The sequence below is a fragment of the Miniopterus natalensis genome, chromosome 2 (assembly GCF_054644295.1).
Source record: "Miniopterus natalensis isolate mMinNat1 chromosome 2, mMinNat1.hap1, whole genome shotgun sequence".
NCBI classification, from domain to species: Eukaryota; Metazoa; Chordata; class Mammalia; order Chiroptera; family Miniopteridae; genus Miniopterus; species Miniopterus natalensis.
In genome coordinates this window covers 52,389,539-52,405,582 of record NC_142082.1, presented here as the reverse complement: position 1 = coordinate 52,405,582, position 16,044 = coordinate 52,389,539, and the positions used below count along the sequence as shown (strand labels likewise).

The window sequence follows — 16,044 nt, the reverse complement described above, 5'->3', positions numbered from 1 at the left end:
GGCATCTTTTAAAAAATATATTTCAACTCTGTGTCTGAATATAGGAAAACAATTGAATCACCTTGCTAAACTCTCATACTAATTCTAGTATTGTTTGTAAATTATCTTGTCTTTTTCTGTCTTGTGGTGTTATCTTTGTAAATTTTAACAATCCTGTAACTTGTGAATGACCACACGGAAGTGATTAGTAGGCTGAAGAACAGCCCCCCAAAGTTGTCCACATTCTAGTTCCTGAAACCTGTGAATGTTATCTTATATGACAAAACAGACTTGGTAGATATGACTAAATTAAGAATCTTGAGGTGAGGAGTTTCCTAGATTATCCACATGGACCCACTGTAATCACAAAGTCCTTATAGTAGGGAGTCAGAAAAGATAACATGATGATGGCAGCAGAAAAAGAAGTAACAACAGAAGCAGAGGTTGGCATGATGTGCTTTGAAGATGGAGGCAGAACTCACAAGCCAACTGGAATGTGAGCAACCTCTAGAAGCTGGAAAAGACAAGAAAACAGATTCTCCCCAAGAGCTTCCAGAAGGAACACGGCCCTGCCTTTTTAGTCCTACAACATTAATTTTGGATTTCTGCTCTCCAGAACTATAAGATTAAATAAATTTGTGTTGTTTTAAATACACCCCCCCAAATAAAAAGGTTCTATTTTTAAAACCCTATAATTTAATATAATTCCATATCAGGCTATCTTACTCAAATAAACATGATTGAGTGTAAGTGAATAAAACGAGTTATGAAAGACTAAATCAAAGTATACTAACTCTGAGCAAAGCCAGATAAGGGTGTTGCTTACTATCTCTGTGTGTTCCCCCTACCTCCCAGGAACCCTCAAAAACAACAGATAAACTGGAGACAGATGGCACAGAGCAGTCAATGGGCATCTCGCGGCCCCTTGTATTCTCTTTCTTTCTTATCTCAGCCCTTTCTTAGAGGATTTTCTATGGACCTGGGTGACTCCTGACCTAAAATACCATAGTTTTGACTCCGCTGGGAAGTGTGTTATAAGTTATTCGTCTAAAAACAGTTTATTATCTAAAATAGGAAAGAACATTGGACAAAGAAACAGGATTACGGTGTATCTAAAAATTCTAATTCTTATTCTTAGTGTAACTATATATACATTGGAAGATTAACGGGTTTTTAAGACTAAGAAAATATTTGCGGTGTTGTTTTTGTAAATTTTCATAATATCTTCCCTCTATAACCATTCTAAAACACTGTGTACCTAACTTCGAAGAAATGGCACCTAGTGAAGAACAATACTTGGTCTGTGTTCTATCGGCTGGGGTGGATGGGGAGGTTAAATTACAATGGCAGCGGCTACCATCTCAGGTGCAAAGGGGAAGGAGAAATGCAGGTGGGGGGAAGACCGTGACCGGCTGGCGGACGCGGGCCTTGGACAGCCGGGAGAGCGGGGGGGGGGGGGGGGGGGGTTCAGGGCGGCGTCGTCCCCGGCTCCCCGAGGCCGGAGGCGGGCCAGGCGCCGCAGCCCGCCCCTCCCCACCGAGGCTGGCTGAGGGCCGGGCGGGGCTGCCACTCACTCACCTGGTTGGTGACCTGAAACGGAAGCAGAAAAAACACAATTTAAGAAACGATCTTTCTCGCACCAGAAGCCCGCTTCTTCTAGGCCAGGACTTACCTTGGCCTTAGCATCCAGAACCGGCTCGTTAGACGCGTCCATGGCAAGTTATCCAGGGATCGCACCACCGACTCAGGTGGCCGCTCCCGCAACCACAACACTTCCGCTTCCTCTGGCCGGCCCGGCGGCCTGGCGCACGCAGCGGACGTGGGGGCGCAGGAAAGAAACATCTTTGTGTAAGTCACCCAGGATATCAATTAAATATCAATTTTAAGGATCCATGCAGAGAAAAATTAACTACTGTAGGAATATAGTTCCTAATATTTAGGATATGTCCTGCCAGGGAAGGACCTGTTAACTTTAGGATGCCGGTTCCCCCTACTAACCCTGGAAGAGTGGACTCTTCCTTTCTGCCCCCCCCCCCGGCGCCCATTGCGCGAGCGCGGACTTGTGGCGGCGCGAGTAGTTGATCCTAATTAAATTTAAAAGCGGCTGGAAAACCACACCCCCTTCCCCGTAGAGCAGCTGTGGGAACCGTAGTTGCACGTAGTTGCACGAGGGAGAGCAGCTGTGGGAACCGTAGTTGCACGATCAGCTTTCGTCGCTCGGATTTACCGCGCGGGCCCCGCCGGTGGTGGGTGAGCTGTTTTCTTGGTCCCGCTGCCCCTCCAGCCCTCAGCCTGACTGCAGCCATAGCGTCCCCTCCGGCCTCCCCCTTCCTTCCTACTCATCTCAAAGCCATTCTACACAGTATCCAAAGAGACTTTTTTTCCCCGCCAACTTTTTATTTTGAAAAAGTTGGTTTTTTAATCAGAAAAGTTGCAAAAATAGTTTAATAAACATAGGTATCCGCTTCCTCTAGCTTCACCGACTTAACATTTTTACGCATTCGCTTTAACCCTAGCTACCTACATAGTAATGATGACGCTTGAGCAGGTACCTCCTAAGAACGAAGGCATTCTCCTAAAAAAATCACAACTGTCACACGCAGGACATTTAAAATTGATAAAATACTATTATCTAACACATGGGCCAGACCAAACGCCCTCAGCTGTCTCCCCAGTATTCCGGAAAACCGTTCCCTCTCCTACCCGCCCGCGGGATCGAATGGAGGAACTTGGCTGCGGTGCCTCCTTTGTCTTCTCTAATCTCACCGCGCTGGCAGGATGGCCGGGCTGCCTCGGTTGCCCCCTGGGGCGGGGGTGGGGCAGAGGTGGGGAGCGAGGGGGGCCACTTTCGGGCTGCTGGCAGAACTCAGTTCTGTGCAGTTGCCATTTCCTTGCGGGCTTTCCAATGGGGGTTCTCGGCTTTGGAGGCCCTGGCATTTCCGGCCCACTTCCTCCTCGGTCAAAGCCAGGAATGGCAGGGCAAGCCCTACTCACACTTTCAATCCCTCTGACTTCCCATTCCGAATCCTCTTTCTTTCACCACTTTGCTCTGACTCCAGCTTGAGAAGGTACTGGGTTGTTGTTTTTTGTTCGTTTGTTTTAATATGTCTTTATTGATTTCAAAGCGAGGAAAGGAAAGGGAGGGAGAGAGAGAGAGAAACATCAATGATGAGTCATTGATGCCTGCCTCCTGCACGCCCCTCACTGGGGATGGAGCTCACAACCCCGGCATGTGCCCTGACGGGGAATCCAACCGTGATCTCCTGGATCATAGGTCGATGTGCAACCACTGAGCCACACCGGCCGGGCAAAGTTACAGGTTTTTAATGTCTCAAATAATGACATCGGATTTACCCAGGACACTGTGGTGTATCCTTCTGGTCAGTGCATCAATTTCATTAGTCAGGGAATATTTCTATAACCCTTGGCTACCATCAGATTATGATCCATGGTGGAAACTATGCTCCATGGAAGGCTGTATGTGCACACACACAGGCACACATGTATGCACACATATATGTAAATCTTAACTATATAAAAATGCTACCAAAAGATGAAAAGAAATATATTTAAAAGTTCATTTTTTCTATTTTTATGCATTCCTTTTAAAACTTTTTTTTTAAATTGGGCTTTTTTTTTTTTCAATCTATTTCTAAAAATCTATTGATCTAATTTGGGGAGAGTAAAATGTCAGTTGTGTGTAGCCCAATTTCTGCTAATTGTTACTCTTGTTCTTGTGCTCCTGACACTCTAGCAACACATGTGATCAACTGTTTATTTTTAAGACCTCCATCTTACAAAAGATCAGAATTTATGCAAGCTTAAGACTTAGAAAATATAGATTTTATGAATAGTCAAGAAAAATGCTAAAATTAAAGATGGGTAGGCATAACTTTTGTTTTATTTATATTTTTATTTTATGATATGTACATAAAATGCATAAATTAGAAAATACTTTTTTTAAAGAATTTTTAATTTTCAGAGAGAGGAGAAGGGAGAGAGAGAGAAACATTGATACGAGAACTCAAGATCCATCAGCTGCCTCCTGTAAGCCCCTCACCAGGATCCAGCCCGCAACCCCCGGTGCATGGGATGACACCCAACCACCTGAGCCACATTGGCCAGGGCTATCAGAAAATACTTTTGAAGCTGTTACAATAAGCCCAGTACTGTCAGATGTGTAGGAGGATGTCCACAGAACTATGGCAAGAACTCTGATTTCACAAGAGTTACAGTGTAACTAAGAAAACAAAATTGGCACACATGAAGCAAGAAATACTTTAAGCTTGTATTTTTGGGTTTTTGGGTAACAAATAATATAAATCCAACTCAAACTAGAAATTATTGTCTTACAGGGGTGGCCTCTGAAATGTAGGGCTGGAGCAAAAGGGTCTGGTCTCTGTTTCCCAGTTGTATGGCCTTCTGTTTGCTGACTTCATTCTCTTAGGCTTCTCCATAGGTTATGGGTGAGAGGTATGTGCCTATACCTATATGACCACCAGCATCTCTGGGGTCACAGCCTATGGCTCATGATCCAAGGGGAAAGACAAAGCTGCTCTTCTGTCTTGGTTCTCAGACAGGGACTCTGATTCCCCTGCTTGGGTCATATGTTGTCTAGGGTGATGCATTAATATTTTTTCCCTGTGCTCCCTGTTGTGGTCACAAGGGGTAGAATTGTGTGATTGGCAAAGTCACTAGCAGCAAAAGGAGTGAAAAAAATGTACCCTATAGAAGATAGAGGTGAGGGTGATGCAACAAAACTTGGGTGAAAAGATTCTGGGAAAACAAAAACAATAGCTGTCCACTAAACACATTATTTACTATACTATACTATACTATACTATACTATACTATACTATACTATACTATACTATACTATACTATACTAACCATACCACACCATACCATCAGTGGGGGTAGTATGCAGAATAATGGCCCCCCCAAACACGTCAACTTCCAAGTCCCCAGAATCTCTGAATATGCTGGGTTACATGACAAGGGAAGATTAAGGTTGCAGATGGAATTAAGTATGTTAACCAGTGGACCTTAAAATAAGATGTTCCTGCATTACCCAGATGAGCCCAATGTAATTGCAAGAGTCCTTAAATGTGGAAGATGGCAGCAGAGGAGTCAGAGTCAAAGAGAAACTGTCAGTGATGCGATGTGAGGAAGACTCAGTTGGCTGTTGCTGGCTTTGAAGACGGAAGGTGGCCAACAGTCAAAGAGGTCAGGTGGCCTCTGGAAGCTGGAAAAGGAAAGAAAATGGATTCTCCCATACAGCTTCCAGACAGAACATAGCCCTACCAACCCCTTGATTTTAGCCCAGTGAGACCCATATCAGACATCTGACCTTGAGACTCTAAGAATAAATTTGTGATGTGTTGAGCCACAAAGTTTGTAGTAATTTGTTCCAGCAACAGTAGGAAACTATGACAGTAGGGGATAACATGATGTGCTGGAAGCTTTCGAGTCACACAGGCCTGAATTGAAATCTCTCTTCTACCCTTCAGCTGTGTGACTTCAGTAAAGGTAGCCTTTCTGAATTGCAGCTTTCTAATCTGTAAAAATGAGGCTATTAATATTTGTCTCACAAGGTTTTTATTAAAGGTTAAATGAGATCACATTTAAAAAGCACATAACAAAATTCCTGAACATACTAAGTACTCTGTAAATACTAGCTCCTATTATTATCATCATGATATTCAGTCCTCTAAAAAAACCTCTGCTCTGGCTGGTGTCGCACAGTGGTTACAGTGTCGGCCCGAGCACCAGAGGGTGGCAGGTTCAATTCCTGGTCAAGGGCACATAGCTGGGTTTGCAGGTGGGATCCCTGGCATGATCAGGGCACCTGTGGAAGACAACCAATTGATGTGGCTCTCTTACACCAAAGTTTCTCTCTCTTGCTCTCTCCCTCCCTTCCACTCTCCACTCTATCTAAAACCAATTGGGCCTGGCGGGGTGTGGCTCAGCAGTTGAGCATTGACCTAAGAACCAGGAGATCCTGGTTCGATTCCCAGTCAGGGCACATGCCCGGGTTGCAGGCTTGATCCCCAGTAGGGGGTGTGCAGAAGGCAGCCGATCAGTGACTCTCTCATTGATTTTTCTGTCTCTCTCTCTCCCTCTCCTTTCCTCTCTCTGAAATCAATAAAGATATATATATATTTAAAAATCTAAGCATAGAAAATATTAAAAAATAATAATAAAATAAAATCATTTGGGGGGTGGGTGGGGGGAAGAGATTAACCAAAGAATTTATATGCATACATGCATAACCTGTACACAGACAATAGTGTGGTGAAGACCTGGGGAGTGGGCAGGAGTGAGGAGGAGGGGGTCAATGGGGGGGGGGAAGGGGGATATCTGTAAAACTTTCAACAATAAAGATAAATTTAAAAAAATGTAAAATCAATGGAAAAATATCCTAGGTGAGGATTAACAAAAATAAAATAAAGCATCCTCTAAGTTATCTAGATCATACATTATCTCCATTTTAAAGATGAGAAAACAGAAGTTCAGGAATGTTAAGCAACATCATCTGGCTAATAGGTCAAACTTCAGATTCTGGTTTTAATTTACAGGCTGCAATCTAATTTCAGAGAACTCCAGAGGGACTGAGCACTCTCAGTATACTGTACCTGCAGAAATCCTTCCCCGCTGCCTTTTCTTAATTGAATGTTCTATTTGTGCTTCAGGCTATTCAAGAATGTAAGTAATTGAGTGAATGCTGTGGGGGTGGTGGGTAGTGGTGGTAATCAGTGGGCAGCATAAGCAGAAATGCAGAACTGGGAATGAAGCAGGGTAGTGATCCTAGATGCACAGAGGTTTTTAAAGCTTAAATCAGAGTACACACAAATTCTTAGCCTCTGGGCCAAATCTGGCCTACCCACATATTTAAAATAAAACAAAGAAAACAAAAAAAGAAAAACTATGTCAGAAACCAAATGAGAATATATTTAGATTGGTTTTACATGTTCCAGTTTTGTTCCTGTCCCCACATTTTTTTTTTTTTATTCTACCTGGCCAGTTCACACAATTACCTGAAACCTGCATGACAGGACACAGTTTTCAACCTTTGGCTTAAGGGGACCTTAAGCCAAAAGAGTCTCTTATTTTAAAAATGCAGCCTAAGTAGGTTAAGTGCCTGATTATGGTAGTCATTATTTCTGATCAAGTAGGGAGAATTATTAAGCCATCCTGCAGACAAGTGAGACCAAATTATGTAAGATTTAGATATGTTCTTAAGTACTGCAAAAAGGCTGTTTTGGGATGGTGGTTTTTCAATGCAATGCAGGCTCAAGAGAGGTGACGAAGCTACATACACATGCAGCAGGAAGACAGCTAGATATATTGCTATTAAGATTAATAATATAAGACAGTGTGCAGTCACAGTGGTGCACCATGAATGAGTTACAGGTATATAGAGAAACTGGACCCCATAGCCCTAGGGAAAGTGGGGTGGAGCCTGAACCTGGAAGATTCCCTGGGCTGGTGAGGACTATAATGACAACTTTATCTGATTAAGTCAGGTGTTATACAAATACTACATTTCATCAATTGTTCAATTTGTACTTTTTCACACTTAACATCTCAAAAATCATACCATACATTGCATCAGATGGCTTCTTACAGTGACAGGTAGCCAGGCATCCATTGTGACTCAGATGCTTTTGCATGTGCATGCATGAACTTGGCCATAGCTGTTCAACATTTCTATTGAGTTATGGCTATTGTTGGCTGTATATTATGTTTCACTGACATTTAAAATGTCTTTAAAAGATTATGCTGTGACTTGGCATGATAAAAAGTTAACCACCCATGGAAATAGACTGAAAAGAGAACAGTAGGTTGTAAACTTGTGTCAGTAAGGCAAATATAGATTATTGTAGGGATGACCAAACTTTCTTGTTTTCTTACCAAGAAGCCAAATAACTTACAGTTCCAAAAGAAGGTGGATAGTCTTGAGTAGATAAATCAAAAGGGTTGCTTATTTCAGTTTAAGGTGGAAAGGTTGCCAAATCCCTCAGAATATAAGAAAGAAATTTATCAGGATGAATGAGCAGGTTTTGAGACACAAGTGCTACTGTTAAGGCATCAAATATCAAATTGTCCTAAACTTCCTGTCGCTTTTGAAAAGAAGCTGTTGAATTTTCATCAGTTGCTGAGAAATGAAACTATGAGTTTAATCAAGTAGGAAATGATGGAAACTCTGATATTCTTTGACAACCATCAAAATTAATCTGTCAGTGTTAAAAGTGCATGGCTTATATTTTATTGTTTTATCTGTATCATGTGGTGAAAAAGACTGGGAAGCACTGCAATAAATAATAAATGCTACAGGCTTTTGAGAAAGAATTTTAGGATGGATGGAGAATGAAAAGACTGTGAAGTAATGCCCAATAACGGCTTTAAAAAATGTTCAAACTCATTAGTGATCAAAGAAAATAAAATATCTTGACCTCCCATTAAGTTCTAAGATTTCTCTCTTGTAGGCTTCATGATCCTCACTCTTGCCTCCTTTTATTTATCCCCTCATTCTCTCCCTCTCTTCCTCTTTCCTCCGTCCTTTTCCAGCTCTCTTCACAGTCTTCTTTTATACAGAGAGGTTTAGCAATGATCTTGTGTGTCCTGTGGTCCTCCTCCTGTGTCCTAAGGTCTCAGTCTCCAACCTAAGTGGCTCATCATTGACATTTTTCTGAATAGACAGTTCCTTCCTAAGAGGAATTCAGGCACCTGCTGTTGCAACAATACATTTTCCACTTTATTAAAATTGCATTTGTAAAGTTTATAGAATATATAATAAACCACATTAAAGACTCCCAATTCTCTGTTAAACTTTTACTCATTTCAGGTGCATTTAAAGTCACTGTCTTATATATAAGAGATGTTTCACCTGGCCGGGCATGGCTTAGCGGTTGAGCGTCGACCTAGGATCCAGGAGATTGGGTTTGATTCCTGGTCAGGGCACATGCCCCGGTTGCGGGCTAGGCAGCCGATCAATGACTCTCTCATCATTGATGTTTCTCTCTCTCTCTCTCCCTCTCCTTTCCTCTCTCTGAAATCAATAAAGATATATTAAAAAACACACACAAAAGAAATGTTTCATTTCTTTTGACCCATAATAGAGGCAGATTTGTTCCTAGAATAATTTACAGTTTATTTCCTTCTTTTCAGCCTTCTCCAAGCCCCAGCTTTCTGAGTTCCATTCCCTGTCTTGTGAACATTATGCTGCTCTTCTTGCTTCTTTCCTGCTTTGAAAATAATCCTAGATGTCGCTGCAGGAAATCTAGGCTGAAGTCACTCTTGCAACCTTGGGAACAACTTAACCTCTCCAAGCCACCCATACCTTGTTTGTAGTATGGTGACAACTGTATTTTGTCACCTACTTACCTTACAGATTGGGGTGAGAATCAAACAAATACATGAGGGATGTCAAGGTTTCTATTAAGTGTAAAGCCTGAATCAGGTGTGAATATAATTTTCATTGCTAAAATAACATCTTGTTTTAGTTAAAATAATTAAACAGCCCTAGCCAGTTTGGCTCAGTGGTTAGAGAGCAGGCCTGTGGACTTAAGGGTCCTGGGCTCGATTCCAGCCAAGGGCAAGTACCTCATTTGCACACTAGATCCCTGGCCCTTGTCAGGATATGTGCAGTCAACCCCCCCCCCCCCCCCGCCTTCCACTCTCTGAAAAGCAAAGGAAAAAAATATCCTTGGGTGAGGATTTTTAAAAAAATTAAACAGTTTGTTAACAAATTAAAAGTTGCATTAACATATAAATTTTTAAAGAATTTGGAGGTAAAACCACACTTTTGTATTTGGTTATTAGAATTATGTGGGCTCCTCTCAGCAGTGGCCCAGACAGAGGAGTCCCTAGGCTGAAGTACCGTTCCCTGTGCAGTCACAGCTTGTTTTGGGCTGGGCCTCTCCTGTGGGGGACTGGGGCAGGTCTATCAATTAGCTGGCTCCTCCTTTTAATTTGATTATTCAAATTTCTGGCAGGTATAGCAATTAGCTTTTGCCATGTAAAATTAATGATAAAATGTCCACAAATCCCCAGTGTCATTCTACAAGAAAACATTTATTTAGTTTACATGTGCGTGGGGTTAATAGTGGGTTGAACAGTCTAGCCTGAGCTCAGCTGAGGGGTCTCTCATTCTGTTCCTGGGACCAGCTGGGTAGCCAAACACATTCTTCAAGGCCATGGTAGCAGTGCAAGACAGCAAGCAGACATGCAGACTTGGAACCAGCACACCACTATTTCTGCCCCATTTTATTGACCCAAACAAGTCACATGGTGGAACTCAACGTCAAGAAGTGGGGAAATATACAGCTGAGTCTTATTATTTGTGGTAGTTATGATCTATAAAGTCATTATGTACAGTGAATTAGTAAAGACTGGACCATTGTTCCCAGGGGAACTATAGGTTAGGTTTCTGTGAGCCTCTGGTCACATTTTCATCGACACACAACTTTGTTTTATGTGTGTTTCTGTTTAAAGACACTTTGCTTAATATATGTTATTGACTCACTAACATTGAGTTCACAACCAACACCACCACAACATGCCTGAAGGAACTTATGTAACACATGTATTTCCTCTATGAAGCACATCACAGCCTTCTTGGACTTAGGAACACTAGAGCACATCAGCACAATGCTTGGGCCATACATATACACAGTGAAATCACCAACGAAAAGCACAAAAATGCAAAAAATACGGCACTAAATAGCCTGCAAAAAAGAACACTTGTTTCCACTATGAGACTTTAGCTGGGAACTCGAGTTCTTTGCCACTCCTCTGCCCATCTCTGCAAATGACCCTGAAAGTAACAAGAGTATTGATTGGGGGTGGGGAGGTGGGAGGGCGGTGTTGAATTGTTAACAAATAAATGCTACCAAGTAGGCAAATTCAAAAAGGAGGATTCATGAATAATGAGGATGAACACTACTTTGCCCCTTAGTGGAAAAAAAAGTTATATGGCAAAGGGTGTGGATAAAGGGAGGGTTAAAAAATTGGGGCCAATAATGCAGAATCTTGGGCCCCATCTCAGACTTATTGAATCAAAATTTGCATTTCAGACTCCCTAGATGTTTGTATGCACATTCAGGTTTGAGAAGTACTGCCCTCAATATGATTGTAGGTACATCCATGCCAGAGGGAGACAGTTAAACCCTATAAATATTAGGGACCTACTACATAAATAAAGGGGTTTTTTTTAATTTATTTTTTCATCCTTACCCAAGGGACATGCTTAGAGAGAGGACGAGAGACAGACACAGAGAGAGAGAGAGAGCAAGATCAATGTGGGAGAGAAACATCAATTGGTCTCCTTCCATATGTGCCCTGGCTGGGGATTGAACTCGAAACCCAGGTATGTGCCCTAACCAGTACTCAAACCTGCAACCTTTTGGTGTACCGGGTGATGCTCAACCAACTGAGCCACTCTGGCCAAGCTAATATTAAGTTTTTATGGGTCCAAAAGTCTGGGCATGCTGGGACAGCCTCTCTAAGGTGAAGAAGAAGTTATTGCATGTTACATTTCCCATTTATTGGGAAGAGGCACTTGGTGGGACTTTTTGGCTTTTGGAGGCAGCATATATCACATATGGGAATACAGATGCAGCAGTTTTATTGGGTAACATGGACAGCTGCCAGTTTAAGTGGGTCCCTGAACAAGAGAATACTCTGCAGCAAGTCTAAGCTGAAATGCAAGCTGCCTTGTTATTTGGTCCTATGTCTCAGCAGATTCAGTGGTGCTCAAGATACTCATGGTAGATAAGGGTGCTGTATGGAGTCTTAAGTAAGCCCTGATAGGAGAGTCATGGTGCAGAAACTCAGGGTTCTGGAGCAAGTCCATTCCTCTGACAGCAAGTCACTTGGAAAATTGTCCCTGGCATGCCACTGAGAGCCTAGCTATGCACCTCAAGTATTATGCAACTACTGCTTCCCATCGTGTGCTGGATATTTCAGATCTACCAAACCACAGTGCACTATCAGACAGACAAGGAAAAAGAGGAGTCATGGGTTGGAAATTCCTTGGAGGTCAAAGAACAGTGACCAGAAAAAACATGAGTGGGAGAGTTGGAAGTTCCCCAAGAAAGGCAAACTCAGCATAATAAAATAATCTTTTTCTCTGTTTCTCTCCCTGAATGCCCTCTATTGGGTGCAGAATAGTAACATGAGGCATTCTATCCCAGGCCAAATCTCTGGAGTTTCCATTGACAATTTCTTCTCATCAAAGGGATACTCCCTTAAAACAGTATGTCTTTAATCTGTGCCTGCCTCTCCATCTCTATGACTACTGCCTTAATTAAATCTTTCATCATTTCACTTGCAAGTTTTCTACATTGACAAATGGTGATTCTGCGTACCAGATTATTCCATTCACTCCCCAAATATCTGTTGGGCATCTATTATGTATCAGGCACCGGTGTAGTTTTTGGGGGAACCATATGAAGAATTACAAAATATGCTGCTGCAGGCCTCATGGAATTTAAAGTCTGGTAGAAGAGAGGTATGGAAATCCTGCTTAAAATCCTTCAGTGAGTCCCTGCTGTTTTCAAGATGAAGCCAAGACATCTTGACGGGCTTTTCCCTACTTATCCTCCAGCATCACCTCTTATCACTGTCCTTCAATTTTGCAGGCTCTGCAACTGCAATGCATACTTTCCCTTCTTCAGAGCTCCTCTTTTAAAAGGGTTCACTCCAGCTGTCCACCTTCTCCAGGAAGCCTTCCAGACACTCCCTTCCCCCGTTAGCTGCATGTCTCTGTAGTTCCAGCACACCTCATGCTACCACTACCACAAATGTGTCACACTTCATTGTGATTCATTGTTCTTTTGTCCACCTCTTCTACCTTGAGCTTAGCTTTGTGTAACCAACACTTAGTACAGCGTCTGATTCACAACAGGGACTTGACATTTTTTATCAAACATGCCCTCCACTCTGCAATAGCAGACAAGGTCCACACATCACTTCTGCACCTTGACAAAGGAACTTCTGTGGCATAACTCCCTGGCGTCCTCCGGCCTTGGGGCTTCCAGGTGGGCAGCTAACCTGTCCCTACCTCTCATACCAGGACTCAGTCGTGCGCCCCCTAGCGCCTCCGGCTGATACAGCGGGAATGGGAGGGGCGCCCTCGAGCACGCGGTCCCAGACCTGCGTACGGCGCATGCGTAGCACTGGAGAGTTTGGCTCAGTCCAAGAGTGAGGGGAGCGGGCTGAAGGTTCAGATACTTTTTCCTTTTGCAGTAGGGAGCTGGCTCATATTATTTTCCTCTCTGATTGTGCCTTAACTTAAAATTTAAGACTCGCTGTGTGGCCTTATAGGGACCGAGGAGGGGGCTAGAGTGTTGTCAAGCCCTTCTTAGTCCTTCAGCACCCCTCCCGGAGGGCGGCGGGTTGGACGGTCCCAGGTCACGGCGCGCGGGGGCGGAAGCGGCTGGGGCTGCGACCGCGACGGCTGTCAGAGCGGCACAGCGGCCGGCGGGGCTGCCATGGAGCGTCAGCGCTGGCTGCCGCTGGAGGCCAATCCCGAGGTGAGCGCGGCTCTGATTTCGGCCTGGGGACGCAGGCGGGGGCGAAGGGAGCTGGGCTGCCGCGGCTGGTCCGGAGCAGTTTGTCTCTAAATCGTGTTCTCTGTTTCGTTTCCAGGTCACCAACCAGGTGAGTGAGGCGTCTTGTCGCTCGGACCCTGGAGTCCTCCCTGGCCGTCTACACGTACCGCTCTCCCTAGGAGTCTGGCATTTAATCCCGTGAGGGCCCCTCTGGCGGGTGTGCCCGTTTTGCGGCCGTGCGGCTCCCACCTGGCTCCCGGAGATGCTCCCAGCCGCCGCAGCTCCTCCTGGCGCCCCGTCCCCCGTCATCGCGTCTCCTGCGTCTCGGGGTTGGAGGGATGTTCGCCCTGTGTCCCTAGTGCCCGTTCCCTCTTCGTTTTGCTTGCACCCTGCTCGTGCCGATGCCATCGTTTTCCAGCCCCAGTCCCTTGTGGGTGACTAATTTGCCTCCACTACCTGACTCCACGCTTTGTAAACTCGCCCACCCAGTCCTTGTAATTTCATCCACCGCCTGCACTATGAAATCACCTTTCAATCATCTCTTGCCCCATTAAGTCACTTCTCTTCCCCGTCACGCCCCTTTTCTCTTCCAGTTTCTTAAAACTGGAATTTAGTTGCTTTTATAGCGTGGGAAGCTCAGTATAATAGTTCCCACACTACTCTTTGCCACATACAACCCTTCAAGTTCGTCTGTGTTTGGAGGTTCAGTTTTGGGGAGGGAAGAGGGAACATCCCCCAGCCAGCCACCCGATTAAAAGAACAATGAGTGCTACCAGGTGTAAACTTTTGATTTGCTCCGGTATATTTTGTCTTACATTCTCAGCAGGTGGTTTACTTTTTACTGCCTTATAGTTATTATATGATAAACTTTACCCCCATAATCTTCCTTCTCATCACTAAGGAATAACATTTTTTTTAATGCACTTAATTAGCTTTTGGTTTTCAATGCTTGTAGAAAATTCCTTATATATGGAAAGTAGATGGACATATTTGAATGTTGGCAACAAACCCTTTGTCTTCTTATTCAGGTTTATTATATACTTTTGAAATGACTATTTTCCCCCAACTCTTCTCTCTTTAGTATTCTAGAAAAGGCTTAAAACCCAGCATATGTCCTTTATATTGTTCTTATGGTGATGTTCCCTATCTATGTTAATTTCCTTTTGTTTCACCCCCTTTAAAATTTGTTGTTCATTTTTTCCCTAACACATTTTGACCACTTTGTAAAGTGGGAGTAATCTTTAGGCAGAAGTCAGTATTTGTAACTTCTGAATTTATGCCATAGGAAAGAAGCATATTTCTCTTAGACTTAGCCCAAGACTATTTTTCACTCTTGTGAAAAATCAGTTACCATATATCTGGAGAGTGTTTGGTTCCGTTGAATTATATGTCTGTTCTCTCAACAGTACCACACTGTTTTGATTACTGTAGTTGTATAGTAAGTCTTATTTTTCAAAATTGTTTAGGCTATTTTAGTTACTTTGCCTTTCTGTAAAAGTTTTACAGTCAGCTTGACAATTTCCACAAAAAGTCCTATTGTGATTTTGATAGTGAATGTGTGTCCAAATCTATTACTACATTCGGGGGGAAATTAGCATCTTAACAATATTGAGTCTTGCAATTCATGAAGATGGTACATCTCATCATCTGTTTGATTTGTTTCAACAGTGTTTTGTAGTTTCTGCATGTAGACCTTGCACATATTTTGTTAAGATTGATACCCAAGTACTTAGTGATTTTTGGTGCTGTTGTAAAATATACTGTTTTAAAGTTTTAATTTCTAATTGTCCTTTGCTATATGTAGAAATACTGTTTTTTTAATTAAAAAACTATTTCAGATAAAATTAATATTTTCAAAATTAAGGATAAAACAAACACACTTCCTTGTGTCCATTATTTTAGATAATTGTGATTTCCACGAGTAGAGTTACTGAGTATCATTTGACTATTTGCCTGTGTGCTTTTTGGAAGCTTCTGTAGCCTTTTCTTGATAGGAATTCCAGGTTTTCTGAATTCTTCTCTTTCCTACAGGTATTCCATTTTGCATTCTTCATAAAAGGCAGGGCCGTTATAGTAAGGCGTTGGACATTCTCTCAATGCAGAATTTACTTTCCGGCATTTTGCTGCCATAAAGATTCCAGATTCTTTGCAACATTTGGTAAAATCTTGAACTTGTTCAGAACATCTCTCTCCGGCCTTTTCTCATTATTTTAGGGGTCAAAACATCTTTTTTAATATGTCTGCAATGCTTCTCTGTCAAGTGGAGCTCCATCTCAGCAATAGAGCTAGAGATATGTACTGGTTTTTATATGTTGACTTTGTGTCCTACTGCCTTGCTAAATTCACTTAAAAAAATGTTTTTATTGATGCAGAGAGAAGAAGAAAGAGGGAGAGAGAGATAGAAACATAAATGATGAGAGAGTCATTGATCCACTGCCTCCTGCACACTCCCTGTTGGGGATCAAGCCCGCAACTGGGGCATGTGCCCTGACTGGGAATCGAACTGGTG

General features: G+C 42.9%; 1 pseudogene; it reads right to left on the bottom strand.

The window, feature by feature from the left end:
• Window positions 1-15,428: 15,428 nt before the first annotated feature.
• Window positions 15,429-15,807, bottom strand: LOC148093682 (COX assembly mitochondrial protein homolog pseudogene; annotated as a pseudogene).
• Window positions 15,808-16,044: the final 237 nt, after the last annotated feature.